A 25385-nucleotide genomic window follows, 5' to 3' on the forward strand; every position below is an offset into this window, starting at 1 on the left:
TTTAAACCAAACATTTAAGATGAGTTCAGTCACTATTTGATATTATAACCCTTTTTGACATTTTATTCTGTGAGTGATTTGATTAGGTCAGACCAAATAACTTTATCAATGTGAATTCATTGCAATTTATATTCATTATACCTTTTTAAAATGGTTAAAATCACTTTCTGACATATTAAGATACTTTGACATTTTATTTTATGATTTATTTGATAGGAAGATACAATTTCATTACATAAATGTGAATTAATTGTAATTTATATTCATTAAATTAATTATATACAGAGTGGCCCTTATAAAATGGATAAAATCATTTTCTGATAATTTGAGATATTTTTCACTGTTAATTCAGGGTTTATTCGATCAAAAAACATAATTTTATTTTAAAATATGAATTCTTATTAATTTATATTATTTAAATCAAATATATTCAATTTCGCCCATTTGATATTTTAAATGTATTTGGTATTTTATTCTCTAGGTGAGTTGATTAGGTCAGATCAGATAATTTTATTACATCAATGTGAATTCATGGTAAATAACATTTATTAAACCAAATATTCATCTGTTCAAATATAACGTGGATGAGTTAAGTCACTATCTGATATTTTGAGATTTTTGAAACATTCTTCTCTATGGTTTATTTGATTGAGATATAATATTTCATTATAAAAATATGAAATCATTAGTGGGATAAAATAAAATAATATAATTCATCATCGCACACGATTATATCAAAGAATTATATTTAAATTAATTACTCAGTTGTCAGTTAATAAGATATAACCTGCGTCCTGATGTAGGCATAATATCTACTATAATTTAATGAGTAACATAACTTTTAATCCAACATTTAGTAGTATAATAAAATTATACAATCCATCACCACCAAAGATTGATATTTAATTTAATTATGTTTACTAAAATATTATTATACATTGATATTCAACGTATGATGGGAGTAGTTAATGTACTATAAATTGAAGTGAAATGATCCATCATTGGAGTGAGTCACTTAAACCCAGGAATAATATTTAAATTAATAGCGTCTACAAAAATTATTTGAGTGAGTCCAACATCTCGCGATAGTAGCAAGCATACTACATAGTTCGAGTAAAAGTGAAACAATCCATCATCGCAGTCGTTTTCTTGGTGCACCACGAAGGAAAACGTGTGCTGCGGTTAACGCGGAACCGGACCACGTGACGGTAGGTGTGCAATGTTGCATCGCGGGAATGGTGGTCGGGCATCCCGTTGGGGGTTGTTCCTGAAATAGCTGCATCACTCCCTCCCCCCGACGCGATCGATCGAGTCGCAGTTCTAAAAATAGCACCGTGTGTCCTACATACCGCATATTCTGGGAACTGGGCTACGCGATGACATTGACTTCAAGCCGGATACCGTCATAACGATGCCGGTTACGGCCTTTTGCCCGTCGCCGTGCCTATTCATAAATATTGACTGCGGATCAAGTGCCACTTCGGACGGTCTTCGACTGCAACAGATGCGCTGGACCAACATATCAGGATGTCCCTCGGTCGACTGACAAAAACACGGAAACTAAGGGCGGCTGATGACGTAACCCTTAAGGGATGAAATTTAGACGAAAGTTGACGTTTTACTGTCAGGATAATGCAGGAATAAGGTGGTGCCCAACTGACATGTACATATTGGCTTAATGGTAGTTGTCACCACAACTATTTGAGATATAAAAAATTATGCAGAAACAAATGTTGCAGGTTTAATATAATTTTATATATTAATAATATATATTAATTAATAGTACTTTATAATACTGTAAAATATAAATCTATTTTAACTTTAAATTCTGTATTACTATGAATTTAGTTTATTTAACTAATGTTTAATTGTAATCTCATCATTCTATCTTAATATATTCAAAGTATATATAGCGTGCCTCATTTAAGATGAATATCTGATATTTTAAGATGTTCTTGACATTTTTTTCCATGGTTTGCTTGATTAGAATAAGTAATCTCATTAAAAAAGTGATTTCATTGTAATTTACATTCATTAAATATATAATGTTGCTCATTTAAAATGGATTCATTGTCTTATATTTTGAGATATCATTATTTGATACTATTTTTTTATTGAAAACCTTATAATAACATAAAATTGAAACCAAAACTGATCAGTAGTATCTTCTTATAAAATTTCGAATAAGTTAATGATAGTAAGGTAAGACAACAATAATATCATGTTATTGTGTAGGAATAATAGTACAAGCCACTGTTTGTTGTTCTTAAAATATTATATTATAAATATTTTAGAATATTAGTAAAAAATATACTGTACTAGAGATGGGAATAACGGTTCCACAAAAATCGCCCGCTCCAAGCGACCGCTCCACGAAAATACCGCGACAAAATAACGTTATTTTGTGGAGCGTTATTTTTATAACTATATCGTCTTCAAGTTCGACAGCATAACGCGATGAGTTGTCGCGAGTCGCGATGATAAACGTTGTTCCGTTCCTTGGTATCTCAGCGATACCGAATGACTTGTTTCATAAATTTTTATATAAAATATATTAAACCAAAGATATAATCTAAAACTGTGTTTAGATAAGGGCATGTACAGATTTTGAAAAAATCGCCTTCGAGACTTAATTAATGAATGGCCTCTAAGTGTGTGATTTATTTGTATAATATAAACAACACTTGGAAAGATTTTAGGCCTAGGAACTTTTAAGACGTAATTTTTAGTTGACTTGACTTCGATCATCTTACCAGAAGTGTACAATAAAACGAAAGAAACAATGAGCAATGTAAATACAGTTTAAATTGTAACCAAAACTTATAAATTCATAAGTAGTGTTTAGTTTTTGTTATGTATTTTATTATTTTTAATTAATTTCGTTTTTTTTTTTTTTGGGACAGAGAGGGGAAAGTGTAAACCCCTCACCGGGTTCCGATCCGGGGGAAAGGGCGTATATATACATATACGGGTGAAGTTGAACCAGAAGACGGGACTGACAAAGATGCCAGCCCCCTGTCAACTGGTTCCCGGAAGAACAAGCCCAATCTCAGGAAGGTCCTAGAACCTCCCTGGGTGAGGATTGGGCTTGCAGTTGATCCGTTGGCTTCCCGCCACCACTGGCTTGTGGAGCGGTACTGCCCGATGGATGTAACGAAACGGTCTGGAACGCGAATCGCGATACTGTAACGATAACGAATTAAAACTGTCGCGATTTGACTATGCTCGTTCGCGACAGCGATTTAGGCAGTCGCCTCGTTCCTCAGTAACTAGTTATTTCGTCGCTAGGAGCGCGACTAAACCGTTCCTCAAAAATACCGCTCCAAAATCGCGGTATTAAAATACCGACACATCTCTATACTGTACTATGTACGAGTATGTATGAAAACAAAAAGTATTAATAAAATATAGGCTTAAATGTGTCAGGACTACAAAAGTAAATATAAAAATATTGTGAAGTATTAAAAAAGATCACTTATAAATCGGGTTAAAATCAATTAAGTTGCGTAATACTTTCCGTCATTTTAATAATTCAGGGTGAAACTTGTACGTCTTCTGTTACTCCTTTAGTAGTAGACTTTTTGCTATGTAAGCCTCTTATTTAAGCAATAGGCCATACTACCTGGTTGCTTTAAAATTTAAATTATTACATTTCCTTTCTGGGATTTACAAGAATCGCTTGGTTAAACATGACATCGATTTGCTTCTACTTTCCTAAATCTCTTGAATTCTAACGTAGTTTATTTATTTATAAGAGGTCCACTAAAAACTGCGATTTTTCCCATTGCGTATTCCTCACGATGTAAACAGATCGATTGAATTTTAAATTTTCGGTTTCGCCGAAACAATAATACCCAAACTCCCGTATGTAATATTTTCACAGTAATTACGAAAACATACCCAATATTCCCAGGTATCCCTTTTATTGAATTATGTGCCGCCGAAATTGCAATTTTCCCGTATTGGAATCCGGTTCCGCCTTTGCCAAGTAAAACATTCAAATTGTGAAATAATATTTGAATTTTCAACCCTCTTATCCGGCCACAATCATTACTCCCTCGTTATGGCACGAAATTGAAAAATTAACTGCCGGAAGAATGTTTTACTGTTGACATGCACCAACCCTGGAAATCGGTTAAAGCGTGCATACGGTTATTTTGGTTTGTAATTTCTGCAGAGCCAATATATGTATTTCTAATCATTTTGTCAAGAAATAAATTGACATGTAATTTATTTTAAATTACTTTTTGCAATGCTGAATTTGAACTTTCATTAAAATGTCTATGTTAAAAAGTGATTAACCAAGTTATAATTTATTTTGCGAGTGTTGAAAAGTTTTTGACATGTTTTACCTACATGCATAAAACTTGTTAATTGTTTTTTACTGCGAACTATTAAATTTGACGTTTGTCACAATAATTAAACATGTAAATTATATATTGCTCCAACTTTAATGTTGGACTCTCTTGCTGATGATATCAAAACTCTTTGCGGGAGAAAAAACCTTCAACTCTCATATCTATTGTTCCCATAGGTTACATTTAAACCCGCATCACCCCTTAAATGAGTTTATTTAAAAGTTTCCCACTAACAAAATATAATGAATTAGTTTTCCCTGATAACTCAGGGCATTCGCCATTTTAAAGTGTTAAATTGTATTTTATCCTTAAAATTTAAAAATTCACATTTTAAACATTTATCTACTAATTAATTGTGTTGTAATTGTGTTTTTGCCTTTTATGTTTTAGGTCTTGCACTTTAAATATTCACATAAATTGTTTAAATACTTTTTTATAATTGTGTTAAAAAGTAATTATGTTTTTAGACAAGGAATTTAAAATCACTTTGTAAAGCAGAAAACCATTAAGGTTCCTATTTCCATATAAAATGAGTTTGTTCTTTTTGCCATGTTACGACAAAAACTTGAAACAACGGAATTATTCAGCTTGGGCCTTTAAAGTATGCAGTATCATGTTCAAATTATATAAAAAAAAACGTTTCATTAATTTCTTCTGCTTATTCGTTTTAATCGAAATTTAATAAACAATTGCACCAATTGTAGAATTCAGAATTAATTAAGTGTTTGGCCAAGATAATGTCTTGGGTAATTAATAGTAATAATTAATAACATTTTTTGTTAAAATCTTAATCATTTTCTTCATTTAAATCAAGGATTCCATTTTGTAACGCCCCTTATATTTTAAAATTAAACTAATGCTGCATTTATAATTCCATTTTTAAAACAAGAACCAGAAAACTATTAATGATGAAAACACAATTATTATTTTTTATTTATAATTCTAATATATTATATTATATATTTTTAAATTTGCTATACTCTCTGCCAATACTGTATATTACGAATTGGTCAATTTCAATTTTTACGCTATTTCTCTTGCCACCATTGTATGTAATGATATTAAATGACCTTTGTATAATCGTATTTCTGTTCAATTTCGAGATAATTAATTTTTTGTGCAATTTTGGACATTCTGCACATTAGAAAAAGATAAATAATAAAATCTTAATTACATCGTGTTCCAAATTTAAAAGTTTTTTTCCAGCCTCGTGGGTACATAAAGCTCCCTTTTTATTTAATTGACTTCCATTTCCTCGTATACACGTTCACTTTTGAGACATTGCGAAAATAAAACTTTCCGACAACAAACAATCCCCTCAAAAACAATAAAACTCCCCGGTTTTGATCCTTATTTTATCCAGCTGTACACGTCGGTCTTTAATTGCTTGTATATTATACAATACCTTTGTGCAGCATCCTGTACGATCCAGATTACGGACGTGGGGTGCTCAATGCTGCAATTGTGAGCCTTTAAATCTTGAAGGGAATCATCTCACAGACCGCTGCATCGAAATGGTAAAAAGTTCGCATTCAGGACACGTTCACAGTGCCGTTCTAGACAATCAACGTGGTATAAACCGCAGTATTAACTGTTTCTCTTGCTCTCGTTAACTTTTAATATTATATTAATTTGCCAAATCAATTTTAGACGTCGAATCGCATTCTGAGTTGTCCGCAAATGTTACGGTTCACGTCAACACACATATCAGAAATTGAAACCGTGTCATTACACATTCAGCCGGTTCATATGAAACGAAAGCTAGGGCAACTCGATTATTGGAATGAATATAATATTACGCAGCGACATAATGATATTCGCATGTAAATTAATGCGAATCCAACAAGTTGTTTAATAGGCGTAATAGAAATGGAGGGCTGAAATGTGTTTCGTTACATACGAGTACACAACAGCTTCAGGTATTGCAGGTCATATGAGGATCTCTAAGATTATTAAAAAACCCTTACTGTTTCGAACATGTTGTAAATATATAATTTTAAAATTTATTTATTCTAATCAAGTAAATCGAGGAGGAGAATCGAAATAATTTCATATGTTTTGACTTTTTTTTATTTAACTATGAAATTGTTAAATTTATAAAGGGAAGTTAAATAACTTTCAATATAACATATTTTTGAACATAATAACCAGGACAAAAATTATTTAAAAAAGTTGCACTATTGCTTTACTTTCTACCAATACTTATTATACTAAATCAGTCTGGTAAGTATTTAAACAATTTTTCTTTATTTTTTTCTTTTTAATCAATTTTCAACAATGATAAAGATCAAAAGCCAAAAATATGCGCACCACTTGCATTTAAAGGGCCGTTCAGCAGCGAGATAATAAGAACAGAGCTGCCCTCGTGTGCTGACTGAAAGTCTCCCCACATGAATTAACTTTCATTTAATACCAAAGAAAAGAGAACTCAAAATGGTGATGACGCAGTGAATACGTCAGCAGGGTGCAGTAACGACGGAACGGCGCGAAATAGGTTACGACGAGTCAAATGGCCACGTGCTGCCGCCGCCACCAGCATAGCCGCCGGTTGCTGCCTCCGACGTTCGATTATTTTGGTGGTGGTCTGTCTACTTTATTATGGATATTATAAATTTAAATCCCCGCGTTGTTTGTTGGCCCTTTTTCTGTGTCCGAATGCGGAACCCGTTTAATCTTTATACTTTCCTGCAGTTGTTCAAGATAAACTTGCGGTTATGCTCCGGCCACCCCTAAATTAAATATTTGATTTTGTTGGACTGAGATTCGGGCATTCAATACCGTCGCATCTGCATTATGCATAGGATACATGTTTAATTTGCCCTCACCGAAACAACAAAACAGTTGTTTGTTCATACAGAAACTGACGATTTAATAAACACAAATAACATAAATAAACAATTAAATTTATTTGTACACAACAATCAACCGGCAAAAACCTTAATTAACCATCAAAGTGCAGCATGCAACTTTATAACTCATTCGATTTGTGTTATCACATTACGGTGAATGTGCCTGGTGAACTTTCAGTCCTGCGACTTCGTTGATTTAAAGCAGTAAAGCTGCCGTAACAAACGCTATCTGCGAGTTAACTGTATTATTTTCTGTTTCGTAGCAAATTTAATTTTCAATCTACAATGAGCATCGGTGTTACGACGGATCCGTCGAATGTAAAAACGGCAATTCCTTTTTATTCGCCTTTGAAGCGAAGGATTATTACGTTATCTGCAATTTTATGTACATAAAGAAAAAAACGTGGGGCCCAAGAATGAATCAGTTAATTAAAGGCTTGATGCATAAGCCCCAGAAAATAAATCAAATAAAATTAATTATCCCCGTCCGAAAAACTAAGGCCGCAAAAAACCGTTAATCAAGTAAGCATTAAAAGAGAATTTAATTAGTGAGTTTTGCAACAAAATGTTTATACCAGTTTTATTTAGTGGAGCGTAAATAAGAATGCTTGAGAGGAACGGCTCATAAAGAGATTCTTTTGTGGCGCAGCGGCTCTTGTTACAACGATGCCGTTATCAGTTTAATTGGATCGTTTATTTTGATTAGTTTTAAAAACAGCCCAGAACGAGTTAATAAATTTTAAGTGAGCGCGGTGGTAAGGTGACATTTTTCACGTTCGTGCTTTATTAATTGAGCCCACCGCCGTTGCCGGGTTCAAATTCACGTAAAACAGAACGTTTTGCCTTCGCGTCAATTGACTGCATGTTTTCAATATATTAATATTTGTGTCACTCTATATAGTTTGTGAAATTTATGCTTGACAATTTTGTAGTAAACTTCTTTTTTGAGGTCAAATACACATTGGTTAGCTTTATGTATAACAAAAAACATCATTTTTGACGAGTCATCGATGCAAACTTTCAAATAATAGAGCGGCAACTTTATCTTAATTACGGTAAATAATCGAACCGGTTGAAGATGAACGACCAATTGGGCACTCGAAAAAGCCGAAGTGAGTTAATTTTAAAACCGTATCCACTTTAAAATTTCTCGGCAGTCATTTAATCATCCGTCTACGTGCCATTTACTCGCATTGATTGCCAGTTTCCGTAAACATCGTCGGCCAATTGAACCGAATGCCTCGGCACTTTGGACGACGAGCCGATCGTGCTACGTGGCGCCATCAATGATTGGAGCCTCCGGCAAAGATTTACATTCAAATGCAGCCGATCTTGTTACATACTCCGCGACCATGTTGATAGTATCAACTTGATACCCGTCGCAGCCGACGGATGCGATGGGTGAGCGTTGCATTATTGATATGCTAAATCTTTTACGTGACATTACGAATCGTACGGTTTATAACCGGCATTTCGTATGTATGGTCGTTTCGGAACTGGTCGTGATAAACAACTTAATTTTTAATAACACTAAAACTATAATATTTTTATAATTTTTTAAAATATTTAGAATCTGCCTCTGAATCTCTGATCTTCAAAATTAATTATAATAGAGATTAAAAATTATGAAGAATATTTTTGATATTTTATTATATTATATTTTTCTCATAGTTTTTTGTTTGTCTATTTAATAAGATTATAAATATATTAAATATTAGGGTCATTAACTACTACAATATTCAATTGTATTTTAAAAGATATTTAGAAAATTGTTTTTTTTTCTGAAAACTTTTAAAGTTTTGAAATTGTTCATGGACTAATACATTTTAAATGTTACTTATATCAGGACTATCCCAATCACATGTTGAACAGTGAGCTGTTACTGCAGTAGCAATATGTAGTCTGGCCAATAGTATGTGGTCTCCAAATTCCAAGAACCCTCTTTCCATGACAGGATGATTGATTTTATCAATTGGAGCTTACTGCTAGTTGACTTAGTTACTACAGTTTAGTTAGTATTGTGGTTTGGTCTGTTGGATGTTGATTGTCCTGTTCCTTTCTCTGCCAAGTTTGCTGACTTTTTCATTTGTTTCTATTCCAACATAAGATGGAACCCCTAAGAAGACAACTTTCAGATCCATTTATATTTTTTTAAAATTTCTTGATCATATTAATTTCATGTTTTTTATGATATAATATAGTTTAATCATGGTAATTGTACTGTAATTGTATTTTTTATATTGTGATACATATTTTTTTTTTAATATTTTTTCAAAGAAATAAATTAATATTTTTTATAATATAATATAATTTGTATTTATATTTTTGATTTTAATATCCTCATACATATAGATTAATATTTTCATAATTAAGACATTTTAATATTTAATAAAGTAATATTAGTATCTATTATATATTTTTTTTAAATTATTGATTTTATTTTTTTTATAAACTACTATAGTTTAAATTTAATATTTGAAATTTTAATTCCTTGAATTTGTTCTAAATTACTATTACTTTCTATAATGTGATATATAGTTATTTTCTAAGATTTATCTAAGCATAAAAAACAATAATATTTAAAAATGTATTTATAATTTTTGATAAATATTTAAATTTACTTATAAAAGACAAGATATTTTATAATTAGATCTTTGTAATCTGAAATTCTATATTATAAATTTACATATATAAATATTTCACTAATATACAAAAAGAAAAATAAAATTATTAAACGATTATGCAAATACTTTTTTTAATGTTAATAGCTAAGCTCAAATTAATGGCAGCAAAATCGACCTAAAACCCTTAATAACGTATTAAACCTTTGGAAATATCTAATCAATATTTTAATTATTTTGATAGTAAACTTCTCGTATGATACAAGGATCCAAGGTTCCCTTTAATCCCTTGACGTCCCGTTTCAGACCAGGTCTGATTAAAAAACTTTTTATACGTTTGCATTCTGTACTCTTGAGGATTTAGTCATTATCTCGTGCTAAAATTAATTTCGACCGTGTGTAATACAAAATTTTCATGGAAGTAATTAAAATTCGTGTACTTACCGTACAAATAAATTTGCGGGTGTCCAGTTAAAATGGATTAAATTTCGTGCAATAATAATTCAGGTTTATTCTTAACATTAAAGCCGTTAACATTTTACGAAATGCCGCTGAGGTCATTAATTTCGTATTAAATTCCCGTCGTTGGCTCTTAAAAGGGGATTTTTACTTGATTTCGGGGGCTACATTTTTATTTAATTCGTTCCGACTCAGATACTGCAGATACAACGTCGTTAATGTTATTATTTTTATACCAAACTAAAACATTTATGGACTATAAAAATTATGTCATTTTATAAAGTTAAAAAAGCAAAACTACTTAAAAGATTAAAGCACAGATGTTTCGAAGGACTAAAAGAATTTAATAAATGATTTTATTTTACTTTACAACCATTCGCATTTCGATTTCCATTGATTGATTGAATTATTTTTTATTTAACGCCAATCCGTAATTTAATTCAGCCTGTTTTGTTGTGATTTTATTACGAACTTGTTTAGGGATGCACTCGACATTTGAACCTAAAAATCTTTTCATCGCTTCAGAAAAGCATTTTAATTTAATTTATAAAACTTTTTTTATTGACACTAAATAACTTTGGCAATAATTGAATTGAAGAGGCTAAATTGGTAGTGTGAACGTTTTATTTTATATTTGATTTAAAGGTTCGTGGGAAGCTGTAAAAGTTAAAATTGGATTTTTCAAATTAAATTTTTTAAATTTCACTCAAAATTCCGTGTATTGTAAATACTGCATTCTTTAAATATTTATTCAACGTATGAAAATGTATTTATTAATGGGCAGATTTTAGTTCTATTAGTATAACGTAGTTTGTATTCACTCTTGTAAACTTTTTTTTCCTTTTTTCGCCCCATATTCTGCAACATTAAAAATTTTTTTAAAATAAATAAGCTTTTCATACTTTTGTACAATTAATTAGATTAATAGGTAATTCACCCTCTGTTTGCAATATTTTAATCCTGAAATTTTTATTTTGCATATTGTCTATTAATTTAATTTATCCTAATATAATTTAATGTGAAATTATTAAAATTATTAAAATAAACTTTATAATTAAATGTTCTCTAAAATTCAAGAATATTTAACCACATTTCACGTTTTGAACTAGTCCTCCTGAGAAATTTGTTATGCAGTGTTAAATTAATTAAACAATAAACAACATAACTCGACTATAATAAAGTGAATGTTCTCATTTGCTTCGACAAATACAAGGAGGAGTACTAAAACCCGTATATATAACTCGAATTAATGCTAAAATTATAATTTAGTTTCAGTTGAAGTGTATTTAAGGATCCTGAAATGTCCCGTTTTATGTTTTTGATTTTATTTTACTTTACAACCATTCGCATTTCGATTTCCATTGATTGATTGAATTATTTTTTATTTAACGCCAATCCGTAATTTAATTCAGCCTGTTTTGTTGTGATTTTATTACGAACTTGTTTAGGGATGCACTCGACATTTGAACCTAAAAATCTTTTCATCGCTTCAGAAAAGCATTTTAATTTAATTTATAAAACTTTTTTTATTGACACTAAATAACTTTGGCAATAATTGAATTGAAGAGGCTAAATTGGTAGTGTGAACGTTTTATTTTATATTTGATTTAAAGGTTCGTGGGAAGCTGTAAAAGTTAAAATTGGATTTTTCAAATTAAATTTTTTAAATTTCACTCAAAATTCCGTGTATTGTAAATACTGCATTCTTTAAATATTTATTCAACGTATGAAAATGTATTTATTAATGGGCAGATTTTAGTTCTATTAGTATAACGTAGTTTGTATTCACTCTTGTAAACTTTTTTTTCCTTTTTTCGCCCCATATTCTGCAACATTAAAAATTTTTTTAAAATAAATAAGCTTTTCATACTTTTGTACAATTAATTAGATTAATAGGTAATTCACCCTCTGTTTGCAATATTTTAATCCTGAAATTTTTATTTTGCATATTGTCTATTAATTTAATTTATCCTAATATAATTTAATGTGAAATTATTAAAATTATTAAAATAAACTTTATAATTAAATGTTCTCTAAAATTCAAGAATATTTAACCACATTTCACGTTTTGAACTAGTCCTCCTGAGAAATTTGTTATGCAGTGTTAAATTAATTAAACAATAAACAACATAACTCGACTATAATAAAGTGAATGTTCTCATTTGCTTCGACAAATACAAGGAGGAGTACTAAAACCCGTATATATAACTCGAATTAATGCTAAAATTATAATTTAGTTTCAGTTGAAGTGTATTTAAGGATCCTGAAATGTCCCGTTTTATGTTTTTGATTTTATTTTACTTTACAACCATTCGCATTTCGATTTCCATTGATTGATTGAATTATTTTTTATTTAACGCCAATCCGTAATTTAATTCAGCCTGTTTTGTTGTGATTTTATTACGAACTTGTTTAGGGATGCACTCGACATTTGAACCTAAAAATCTTTTCATCGCTTCAGAAAAGCATTTTAATTTAATTTATAAAACTTTTTTTATTGACACTAAATAACTTTGGCAATAATTGAATTGAAGAGGCTAAATTGGTAGTGTGAACGTTTTATTTTATATTTGATTTAAAGGTTCGTGGGAAGCTGTAAAAGTTAAAATTGGATTTTTCAAATTAAATTTTTTAAATTTCACTCAAAATTCCGTGTATTGTAAATACTGCATTCTTTAAATATTTATTCAACGTATGAAAATGTATTTATTAATGGGCAGATTTTAGTTCTATTAGTATAACGTAGTTTGTATTCACTCTTGTAAACTTTTTTTTCCTTTTTTCGCCCCATATTCTGCAACATTAAAAATTTTTTTAAAATAAATAAGCTTTTCATACTTTTGTACAATTAATTAGATTAATAGGTAATTCACCCTCTGTTTGCAATATTTTAATCCTGAAATTTTTATTTTGCATATTGTCTATTAATTTAATTTATCCTAATATAATTTAATGTGAAATTATTAAAATTATTAAAATAAACTTTATAATTAAATGTTCTCTAAAATTCAAGAATATTTAACCACATTTCACGTTTTGAACTAGTCCTCCTGAGAAATTTGTTATGCAGTGTTAAATTAATTAAACAATAAACAACATAACTCGACTATAATAAAGTGAATGTTCTCATTTGCTTCGACAAATACAAGGAGGAGTACTAAAACCCGTATATATAACTCGAATTAATGCTAAAATTATAATTTAGTTTCAGTTGAAGTGTATTTAAGGATCCTGAAATGTCCCGTTTTATGTTTTGACACTTTACCATTGACAAACCGAGCAGTTCCGGTAATAAAAATTATTGATTTCAACGGAACGACAAATTTATACCGGCAAAAAATATGTTCCGTAAGTATTCGATTTAAAGAGGGAGCAAAAAGACGAAAAGAAAAAATGTGTAAATGTAATCTGTTCATAAATAAGGAGAAATCTTAAAATTGTAGAGAAAATCCCCATTTCGGGTGTGCATATATACGACTTAAATTCTTTTTATGTTAGTTTCCGTTCGGAACGATCTCCTGGATTTTCCTTATATACGAGGTTATAAATGCCAGAACTATCAGTGTGTGAGGAAAACGCCAAAACGTCACTGAAAGAATGAGAGCATGAAACGTATACTTTATCAAAAATGAGCAGCGTTCAAATAACTTTACAATAAAAATACGTTAGCTAAGCTGCAATTAATCGCTACTTCACGGTTAATGAGTTTGCAAATAAAATACTGAGTTTAAATTAAATTTCACCGGTACCAAATAAAAATTAGAATACGGAAACAAATTTAAAGTGAACAAAATAAATTTAAATCTGATGAACCATGACGAATTGATGTAGTGCATAAAAGTTAGAAGCAAAAAAGACCAAGTTAAGTTAGGCCATTATTCAACTGCAGATTTCAAAGTTACGTATTGAAAATATGATTTTTAAAATTCAAAGTAAAAATCAACAGACCGAAATATAAATTGAACGTTCCGTTCGACGTATACAAAAGTCGAGTCACTGAAACTGGTTCGGAGTATTTTATATCGACATATCTCAACAGTTATCTCAAGAGGATGCTTTAGATATATCTACCTGTCTTTAAGAGGGCTATAGAGAATATTTGTTAAAAAGTAAGTTCCATTTTAATCATATGTTATAAGTTTTGAAGTACGTCTGAAGGAGACATAAAATATACGATATTAATATGTAGTTTTCAAAGTTTAAAACTTGTATGTAAGTAATACGGTATATAGAATCCTCATAAATACGTTTTAAATTGGAAAACAAAAGTTTCGTTTAAGTTAAACATTATTTTGTTTGTCTGAGCTTACCTAATTTATCTAAAAAATAATTGCATTTTTTATTTTTCATTTTTATAAAATAAAACACAATTTAATTGCCAATTTACAATATATACATTTTATTTTATTTTTGAACTGAAATACTAATAATACATTTGGTTTTCAAATTTATAGTAAATTACAAAAATTCCATGAACTTCTATATTAATATATTTCAAATATATATGGAGTATTTTGCTTTTCAGCTGCAACTATTGAAGTAAATTATTTTTACATTCATCAATTTTATAAAACGATTGATATTCAACTATCAAATTATTTTATAATTCAATGCAAATTTCAGTATTTCAAATTTTAAATAAAATATAGATACGTTTAATCCTATTTTTAAACGTTAATTTATAATAATTATCGGTGTATCCACCATTTTTGAGAATTGGCCAAACATCAATATATTCGCATTCTGCATTTTAACTTATTCAGTATCAAATTTAATTTAGTATTTTCATTCATCTGTTTCGTAGAAAGATTAATATTTAACAGAAAAAATGGTTTTATAATTAATTAGAATTTAGGCACATTTAACATTTTTTAAATGTCTCAACTACTTCACATTTAATCATAAATGATGGTACATTCACCAATTTTAAGAATTGGCCAAACATCAATATATTATTGTAAAAATTGTAAATAAATAAATTTTGATGGTGGTTTTAAACATACAATATATATTCTCATTGTCGCAAGTAGATTTTAAAATAATATAATTTATAATAATATAGGTAAATTATTATAATAATTTAATGTGTAAAACAAAGTTTCATTTTAATATTACGTTTAATTTTCTTGTTATAAACTTGTAAGTATTCCTACATAATACATATTTATAATATTATGTAATATATTTTGTAGTATAATAATATATATAATATAATTTATATTAATACAAGTAGACAGTAAATAACAATTTAATGTATAATTTAAGGAAATAAAAATTAAGTACACTAATCAGCTTTTATACTAATTGGTTTTATTTAAAATCAAAATCCAATGTTGCTTTCATCATTTTTAAAAATTGGTATCATATTTTTAATTCAATTTGTTATTATATTCTGTATTTTAATATAATCAATATCAAATGTAAAGTGGCTTACATTGAGTTATTTTGCATTTGCAGCTTTATTTATTTGAGCAAATTAATTTTAACATTCGTCAATTTTATATTTAACTGAAAAATGATTTCATAAATGAATACAATTTTCCATGTATCATATTACAATTAAATAAACTTATGATGTTTATTATTATTTATATTATATATTTATATTTATTATATACTTGTTATTTCATAAATTTAATATTGTCTTTATTGTAATTATATAATAATAAGAAATATTTAATTTAAAAATCTAAAAATTATTTTGGTTTCAATTTTTTTCAGTTTCAGTTTATTTAACTTTTTCAATAATAGTTTTAATTAGTTTAAATTTATAATTAAGTGCATACACCATTTTTATAAATAGTGCTTCCACCATTTTTGTAAATATTGCATTCACCATTTTTTTTAAAATGGATACAAGATAAATTGTAAGAAATAATTATTTTATACTTTTAATATATTAATTTATATAAAAAGCCCATTTAATAAATAAATGAGTGGGCATTTTAATTAAAAAGTTAATGTATTTTTTTTTTGTATTTTTCAGCTGGTTATTAAAATTTTAGAATTTCACATTTGAGGTAAGTTATAAAAATAAAAATTCAAAAACTTCATGTAGAGTTTATTATTTTTTAATTTTCCAATTACTTTCCATTTATAATTGGTATCGTATTTATGAAAATATTTAATAGTATATATTCAATTAATTATGTGAATTTACATGAAAATTGTAGGCAAAACTAAACAAATTTAATTAAGTATTCAATTTAAATTCAAATAAAACTTATTGAACTAAGTTTTAAAATCCGCTTTTTAAATTACTCTTGCGCTTAAATAATTTACAATTTTCATGCCAACGGGAACAGATGGTCGGGCTTATTTTCATTTTTAGTTCGGGAACAGTGTAGCCGGGCATATTTTATGCAAATATTAAAAATGTAACGTGCTAAAACAAAAAGTTAACATCCTCACGTAGATATAACAGCATATTAAAGCTATAAATAAAATAATGCCCTGCGTCTGCGAAACTACGGAATAATATTTGTACCGTTCCACGACATCATTTTAAATACCATTGTTTGCAAGGTTGATAACGACTTAAATAGATATGACGGTTTCTTATCGAGTTGGTTGTGCATCACGACTAAAAAACGACTGTTATCAAGGTAACTTGCCAAGAACTTGCAACTAAATCTAAATGCACAGTACAGTTGGCAAGTTTCTAAGGCTATTTTACGTTAGAATTACTTTAGCGCTGGAAAATTTGTGTTACTGTTAAATGTGATTAACAGCAAGAACTGGTTATTCCAGAATAAATCAGATTCGATATAAGCTCTTACGTTTACACCTGCACATTTAATTTAATTCTATCTGTATTTGTTCAATTTGAAGAAACTCTAATATTTTATTTGGTATATAAGTTTATTATTATATTTGGTGTTACCACAAAGTAATTTATACAATATTAATTAAAAGGTTTTCTTAGACCAATGAAATATTTTTTGTGTAGGATAAACAAAAATGAATTTAGGATGCTTTTAATATGCTGCTTCCAAAAATGTCAAAAGATTTTGTTTATCTGGATCTACAGGCTACTTGGCTTTAATTAAGTAAAAAAATAAAGATACCATTTGAGGTAATTTCAATAACTTATTAATCTAAACTAAAATCTACACCCCACTTAGTTTTGTTATTTCATTTGGAATATACAAATACAAAATTAATTAAAAGATTACACACACCAATCAAATATTTTTTGTTTAAGATAATAAAGTACTATTATAATTTAGGATACTTTTAATGTGCTGGTTCCAGAAATAGTTTTTTTTTTTGCTTCAGGCTACTTGAATTCATTTCTGATAAAAGGAAAGAAAGGTAAAGGAAACAGTAAATAATTAATTTCATTAAATATTATACAGACTAACAAAATATTTAATTTGTACCGGTTAACTTATTTAGGGTGCTTTTATCACTTGAAAATTGGTTGGCACCAATACGTCTGTTACTGAAAAACTAATGTTAATATTTAAAAGAAGTTTAAATTAAATAACACACTGTTCAATTAGATTTTTGGTTATATAAATTTTAACAAAATTTAAACATTAACATAATTGATCACGAATAATAAATAATGTTTGGAGGTAAATTAAAATTATTACATTAGTTCTCAATAATTCTAATTTATTTTATTTTTGAAAATATATTTTCAATTTAAATTGGAAACTGTTAAACTGCAGAAAATTTATACTAATTAATTAATCAATGGCATTATTGTATTTTAAAACAAAACAATTATGGGTAAACCAGAAACTAATTTAACGTTCATTAATGAGAGTGCTGTAAATTGCAATCCGACCGAATACTTTTTTATGACCACCTATTTTACAAACTGTGAACTTGCAAATTCGTTTCACATGAATCATTTAACAAAAAAAGAAAAACAGAAAACAGAAACACAAAAAATTACAACCCGCTTACAATGTTTGCATTTCCAGTAATTTTACACTGATTTTTGGTGCAACCACTAATTACACTCTATCTAAATCCACCCGTATTAACATTGTGATCAATAAAAGACGTAAACGTTTAACATTACATAATTTTTATTGTCAATTTCCAATTAAAACGTTCGATGGGATCGTAAACAGAAGTTAAGCCACGCCATTCCGGTGTACGGAGCGTACTAAAGATGAGTATGTGGTTTATAGTTCCTTTCATTGAATAATGTTTACAAAGTATAAGGTTCGCCGGTGAGTTCGGAGTGTTTCATGCAAATTTCACTCAGAGCATGAATAAAATCTTAATATTAATCTTGCCACAGTGAATACTTTACTTAGTTTCAATGCGAGAGGGTCCTCGGGCTTTACGCACCGCTAAAACACCATCCAAATTTATTATTAATCGATTTATTGCGAAAATTTAGGGGGTTTTGCCTTATTTACATCCTTTCACAACTCATTTCACTTTTATTTAATCTTAAAGAAAATATTTTCTCGCGGATTATTCAAATATAAAATTCAATTTATAATTAATATTATTAGTTTTAGTTGAATAACAATAGTAAAACTAATAAAAGACTAATAAAAATAAGAATAAATTTAAATAAATACTACCTATTATAACAATAATATTAATTTTTATGTAAGTGTATTAAAAACGTAGAATTATTATAAATATGAATATATTCATATACATTCGTAATACAGTTACAATATAATTAAATTTTTCGGTTTAAAGAAGTATTCGAAGAAAAAATAATTTATTTTATTTATTATTAAAAATCAACATATTGAATTTTAAAAATAAACACAATAAACAAAATTGAAAAGCTTAAATAATATAAATGATATTTTGAAATAAAACAGAAATTATTAAATTATTAAACAATGTTTAAGAATCAATTACATTAGTAAAAATACAAATGCTCCAATTGACTCGTTTTAGTATAACAAATTGTTCCAACGAAAATACCATTGTTGCCGCAGAGCTAAACACGTTACCATATAATCAATCAAGTTAAAATGGGTTTCAGACTTTTGTTGGGATTCAATGTTCTCTTGCTGCGATCGCTTAGTGGAACAACCGGACAATTGTTTTAGGTTTTTCGCGAGTCAAGTTTGCCCCGTTCAAATTAATGATCTCCGAAGACGAAGTTGATGTTGAACGGTGATCTTAATTTACTAAAGTAATATTGCACGTCAAATTTACCTTAACCGTAACAAATTACGGTTATAAAAAAATAGAATTTATTACCGGAATCGTTTTGAAAGAAGATCGGCGGTTGAACGGTGTATATAAATTTACTGAAATTCTTATTGGAAAATGTATGAAGTGAATTCTTAAAATAAATTGAACTTTATTTACGCCATAAACCGAAACCGAAAGACGTTTCTAGTTGTCTAAGTTGGGGCTAAGTTTTAATGCCTAACAATATATTTGCATAGTTTTGCCGATATGGCTTCAAAGTTGTCGTAAGAGCCCGCATAATGCCATCATGTAATTACTGGGAACGGTTTTAGTTGCACCCATACCATTTGAACAACAAATTCCGTGGGTTGACGGAAAATTAACCAAAATGATTATCTACGTTTATAATTTAGGATTAAAAATGTTGTGTAATTTGTAATTGTTGAACATTTTAAAATGAACTTTTCAACTTGAGTAATATTTTAAAATATTTTATTAAATAAAAAATTAGTTTACTTAAATCTCTGGACATTAACAGAGTTGTAGTGGTTCGTGTTTGAATTTAAGTTCCCGCTATCTTAGACGTCATATTTTCAATTCGGTAAATACTCGAGAGTCGCAGAGGTGACCAACGTAGACATTCAAGTAAATATTGTATTAAGACCAATGAATATTGATATTGTTAGATATATTTAAATATGTATTATTACATGAAGTATATGATTGTTCATTGTTGTTTATTGTTTAGGGATTCAAGTTAATTAACCATTTTTGTTCAAGACTGTAATGCACTGTTCAAGTTGTAGTAAGTTAAGACTCCTGATAGGATTCGCTCTCTTCCGTTCGGGCGTTCGAGTAGTTATGATGTGCGATTACTTAATCAAAATCTAGGTAGGAATTTTTACGTATTTCTTGTTAACATTGATTCATTTTGTATTAATATCTGTGTTTGTTCTGTTTGTTTAAATGTGGAGCATATTTTCTTAGTTCTAGCTCTTTCGAATTGTTGTCGGTTTTATTTGTACAACTTGTACGTAGTCGCGGCTTTTTTATTTTAATTCACTGTCAGATTCTGTTTCCAGTATATCGAAATTTGCAATCATTTTATTGATATTTTTGTTTATTTAGAAATAATATGATCTCGTAAAATAGATTTCCTTATGTATAGGTTTCCGAAGACCTAGATGAGAGCAGTGTTTTCGGACACCTAATATCTTACTAATTTTTTTATGATATCGTTGCTTAATTTGGTTTCACTATTTTAAAGTTATTATGTGAGGTCAACTGTTCAGAATTATTTTGTTTCTCATGTTTTTTTACGTACGTTGAATGTTTTTTATCGAAGTATTTATACGGTGTGTAATTGGTTTTTTTTTTGTAGAAAAATACTGACAAATGTTTGTTACATTTATAATAAAAATATATTGCATATTATTTTATGAATGTATTGGTAATAATAATAAAGAAATATTTAATACCAATGCATATTTTGATTAATTGTTAGATGAGTTACTTAAAAATTGTTTTAATCACTTTATATATTACTTTACTAATATAATTCATAAACACTATTTTCTTCATAAATTATAATTTATGTTATATTTATAATAAAAACATATTAAAAATAGTAAAGAAATATTTAATATTAATGCATGTTTTATTTTATTGTTAGACAAGTTACTAAAATACTTAATGAATATTATGACAAATTATAATATAGCTGTAAAATTCTCCCTCTAAAAATTATGAAAAAAATTTTAAAAATTATTTTTTGTGTAAAAAAATTGAAATATTTAATGGCAATGATGTTTTAATTACTTTTTGCATTACTGTAGTAATAAAATTCATAAAAATGATGTATTTGATAAATTGTAATATAGTTGAAAAATTCTCAAATTGAAATTTACGAAAAGGTTTTAAAAAAATAATATACTGATAATACTGATCAATAGAGTTCATACTTGACAAATTGTAATATAGGTGAATAGAAATTTATTTTATTTATATTTATAATAAAATCATATATTGTATGGCTACACTTGTAATAATAATAATAATGGAACTTGACAAATGGTAATATAGGTGAAAATTTTTTAAATTAAAATTAGAAAGATATATATTAAAAATATAATAAAATCATGCTAATATGTTACCAATATATTGACAATGAATTAATATTTAATACCATTGATTAACTTGATTAATTTTTCCATCAGTAACTACTAAAATAAAAATAAAAATAAAAATAAAAATCGAAACAAGTACTAAAAATTAATAAAACCTTCATCCCCTAAAAAAATTAATACCATAGTGAATAAATGATTCGCACGATGACATTACTCGAAAATAAAATAAAAACTAATGGATACAGACTAAGCGAATACATATTTAATATCCATCAGAGACGCTGATCCTTTATGTTGACATTACTTACATTTTGTCCGACTTCAATATTAGAATCAATATTGATACAGATATCTGTGTGATTTCATGTTAATTGAAGTGCTTCGTCGTATTTATTTAGTAGAAAAATGGTTTTATTGGTGGTTCCAGATTGGAGGAAATATGAATGAATGCGAATTATACAAACAAGACGTTTTATGGTTAGTTTGTTTCGGCAAACCAATCCTAATGGATTTGTCATTCCTTTCACCGGTTTATTTTTGTTTATTCGCAAACGACTCGAAACCCATGTGCAGAAATGCGAACTTTGTTTCCGTCGTACGTACGTATATATACACACACGTCGGACCGAAGAAAAACACAATTTTCCATTTGCAATGGAAATCGATAAATCGCAAAACATGCGTACACGGTGAAAAAAAGAGGACACTTCAAGCCGATACATACACTCATACTACCGATACATCCGAATTCACGGTTCGATAAATTGGATTGGATTCCGCTCTTTAAACAGATTTTCACTCCACACTTACAAAGCATTTAATTATTATATTTTTATTTATGAATTAAATCAGATATTTATTAATTTATGTGTGTTCTATACAACTTCACTTCACAATTAATTAACTGTAACATCAGATATTAATTTATTTTTTATCAACGTAATCCGAGTCCAAAATTAATTATCTATAACACAAATTTCCAATTGTTACAATGTAATGTTGCATCATTATGTGGGCAAATAATTCTTGTGTATACCAATTTGGTTTAAGCTCGTAAACAGATTTAATAATTAATTTATTAGGCTTGCTATAATAAACGATATTATTAGTAACGATGCAATAACTTTATAATTTTATTATTATTAACGTTTATATACCATATTTAGGGTAAATTGGGCAAAATTATAATAGATATTCATACGGGTTTAGGCATCTTCTACATATGTACAAAAAAAAAAAAATACGATTTTAACATATTTTTAAAAATTACAATTATCGGAAAATCAAATAAGTTTTATAATTTTTTATTTATATATTATTTATATATATATATATATATATATATATATATATATATATATATATATATATATATATATATATATATATATATTGTACCTAACAAAAATTTTGAATAACTTGAAATAACTAAAATATTAAAATGTACAGAAGAGATATTAAAATTTAATGATGTAATAAATGTACATGTTTATTATTATTAACATTTATATTTAGGATAAATGATTTTAAAAAAGTAAAAATGCTTCCCTAAAAATATAAATATAAAGTAATCACAACTTAAAATTTAATAATAAAAACTGTTGTGACAAAAAATAAATATTTTAAAATGGTAAAAATAAAACAAAATAATGTAGTTGTTGAAATAAATTATATTAAATGCAAAAAAATTCTGGCCTATATGAGTATTGTCTAAGTTTATAGTAAATAAATGAATCATGTGCCAAAATTACTTCAGAACAATTGAGAAAAGTTTGCAAGAACTGATGAAAAATATATGAAATTATGATTAAATATAGAATTATGAATATGCATAATTTTTTTATGAAGTGATGTGGTAAGGTTTTTTAAATTTTCATACCTGAAAAATTACATAGTAGGTTTTGGTTTTGATGCATATATGCATCAGAGCATATTTTAATTGTTTACGATTGAAAAATTTGGTTGTCAAAATCGGACAAAAAATACAAATTTTATGGCATTGTCACGGTTTAATATATATATTTTTCATATTTAACATAAATCAAAATAATAATATTAAAATAAATACCATAACATATATAATGTAACCAAAAAATAATTACATTAGTTAACAAACTAGTAAAGAAATATTATAAATTGTTGCATTTCTGAGCGAGTTAATTTACCCACATGATTTTTATGAAAATTTGCACGAATACATTTAGAAGAATATCGTGCCCCCGCTACACATAACAAAATCCCGGATGTGAACAGATAAAACATCAATAGAAGAAGAGTCTTATTTCCTTTGTTACTTTCAATGATACCTCTGCGTGTCTCAACTACAGAATAAAATAACATCTACACAATCTCCACCGTCTGCAATTCCGTATCTGCATCCTTGATTTCAGGAATTTTCAGGAGCCCGTACAGCTAGACAAACAAGGGTTCTTTATCTCTTTTATAAAGTGTTTTGATACTAGAAATTCTCGAGGGTTTATTCCTTATAAAGACCCGGCACGGCAACACGTTGTTCAAATCCCTATTCAAATACCCTACGAAAATTTCTATATGTGTGACACGAGATTTGGGCAAATAAATAAATAATCAGATCGGAGCAAGGGCTGAAAGAGACGCGGTCCAATTGTCCAACATTCGACGACATCCAACATTGTTGTTGGACAAATCTCTTTTCAATTAACATCCGAAACATTACCGATAAAATTTTTATCATGTGAAAGTTTTGTATCTATTACCCTTACGACGCCCTTCCTAAATTTTATGTAAATCCATTTTCCCCTGTCACCCAAAACCCAAAGTATCCTCTTCCAATAAACCATTTGTGCAGCGTGTGTAGGTATAGATTCGAAAGTAACTCCAACAACACACTACAATGTCTTTTTATAGTGCCCCGGCAACCTCGTTGTCACCTTTCCACTCCACAATCCATACTCTTGGGATTCGAAACTGGCCCATATTGAACGTGCGGATTGTCCAGATTGATCTTCCTCCTCGTGGAACAAATCATCTTTTTATGTCGCCATTACTCATTTTTATGATGCGGCCATCAATACAAAATACTGACGTATTATTCCTTCATATCTGTTTGTGTTTTCAAGATTTAAACGCTTAATGGCTTCACCTCAACGTGTCCTTACTCTAAAGGTATTTGAAGTCGTTGAAATTCAGTGGGTAAAGGTATTTTCTAATTAGTTTTCGTTCCTTCAACAAACATAACAATATTAATATATAAGAATATGCTTGTTTTAATTAACCGGTAATACACCAGAAACAATTTGATATACATTTCCCGTATTTCGTATTTGAATCTTGGCTTCCGCTTTCATAAATGCCAATGGAAACGTCTTTCGTAATTGCTTTCTGAGCAATTTCAGATGTTTTAAGTTATTTATAATTAAGCCAAATCCCTTTTATTCTTCAAAGAAAATAAACAACTCTTTTCTTTTAGTGGAAATCTCCTTTAAGTATCGCTTGTACTTTAGGGAATGATCTATTTTCCGACGGAAGTTGTAATACTTCTCATTGACTCCAAACTTAATTGAAAAAACAGAATACGACGGATCAGCGCTTCTTTCCCTCAAACGTTTCTACTTATTTTTTTATGTTTTATTTTCTTACGAACAGGCTCCGTCGTTTTAAATGGAACGAGCTATCAAATGGAATTGTGATGGACTTAACAATTTTTGTGTTTATTGCGAAGTGAACTCATGCTCAAAAGTTACGGATATTAAACTGGGGTTCACTTTAATTGTATCTGATTGTATATAGAGGCAGTCACTGTTTTATTAATTTTTATGAAATTCCACAGAAAAATATAGAGAAAAGTAATTTATATGTTTTTAAAGA

The 25385-nt window shown here is 28.3% G+C and overlaps 1 protein-coding gene across 1 annotated transcript in view; it reads right to left on the bottom strand.

Moving 5' to 3' along the window:
• The window catches only part of LOC109594146 (cyclic nucleotide-gated channel rod photoreceptor subunit alpha), a 153449-nt gene that overhangs the window by 53055 nt on the left and 75009 nt on the right, over window positions 1–25385 (bottom strand). The window lies entirely within an intron of this gene.

Source organism: Aethina tumida, chromosome 4 (assembly GCF_024364675.1).
Source record: "Aethina tumida isolate Nest 87 chromosome 4, icAetTumi1.1, whole genome shotgun sequence".
NCBI lineage: Eukaryota > Metazoa > Arthropoda > Insecta > Coleoptera > Nitidulidae > Aethina > Aethina tumida.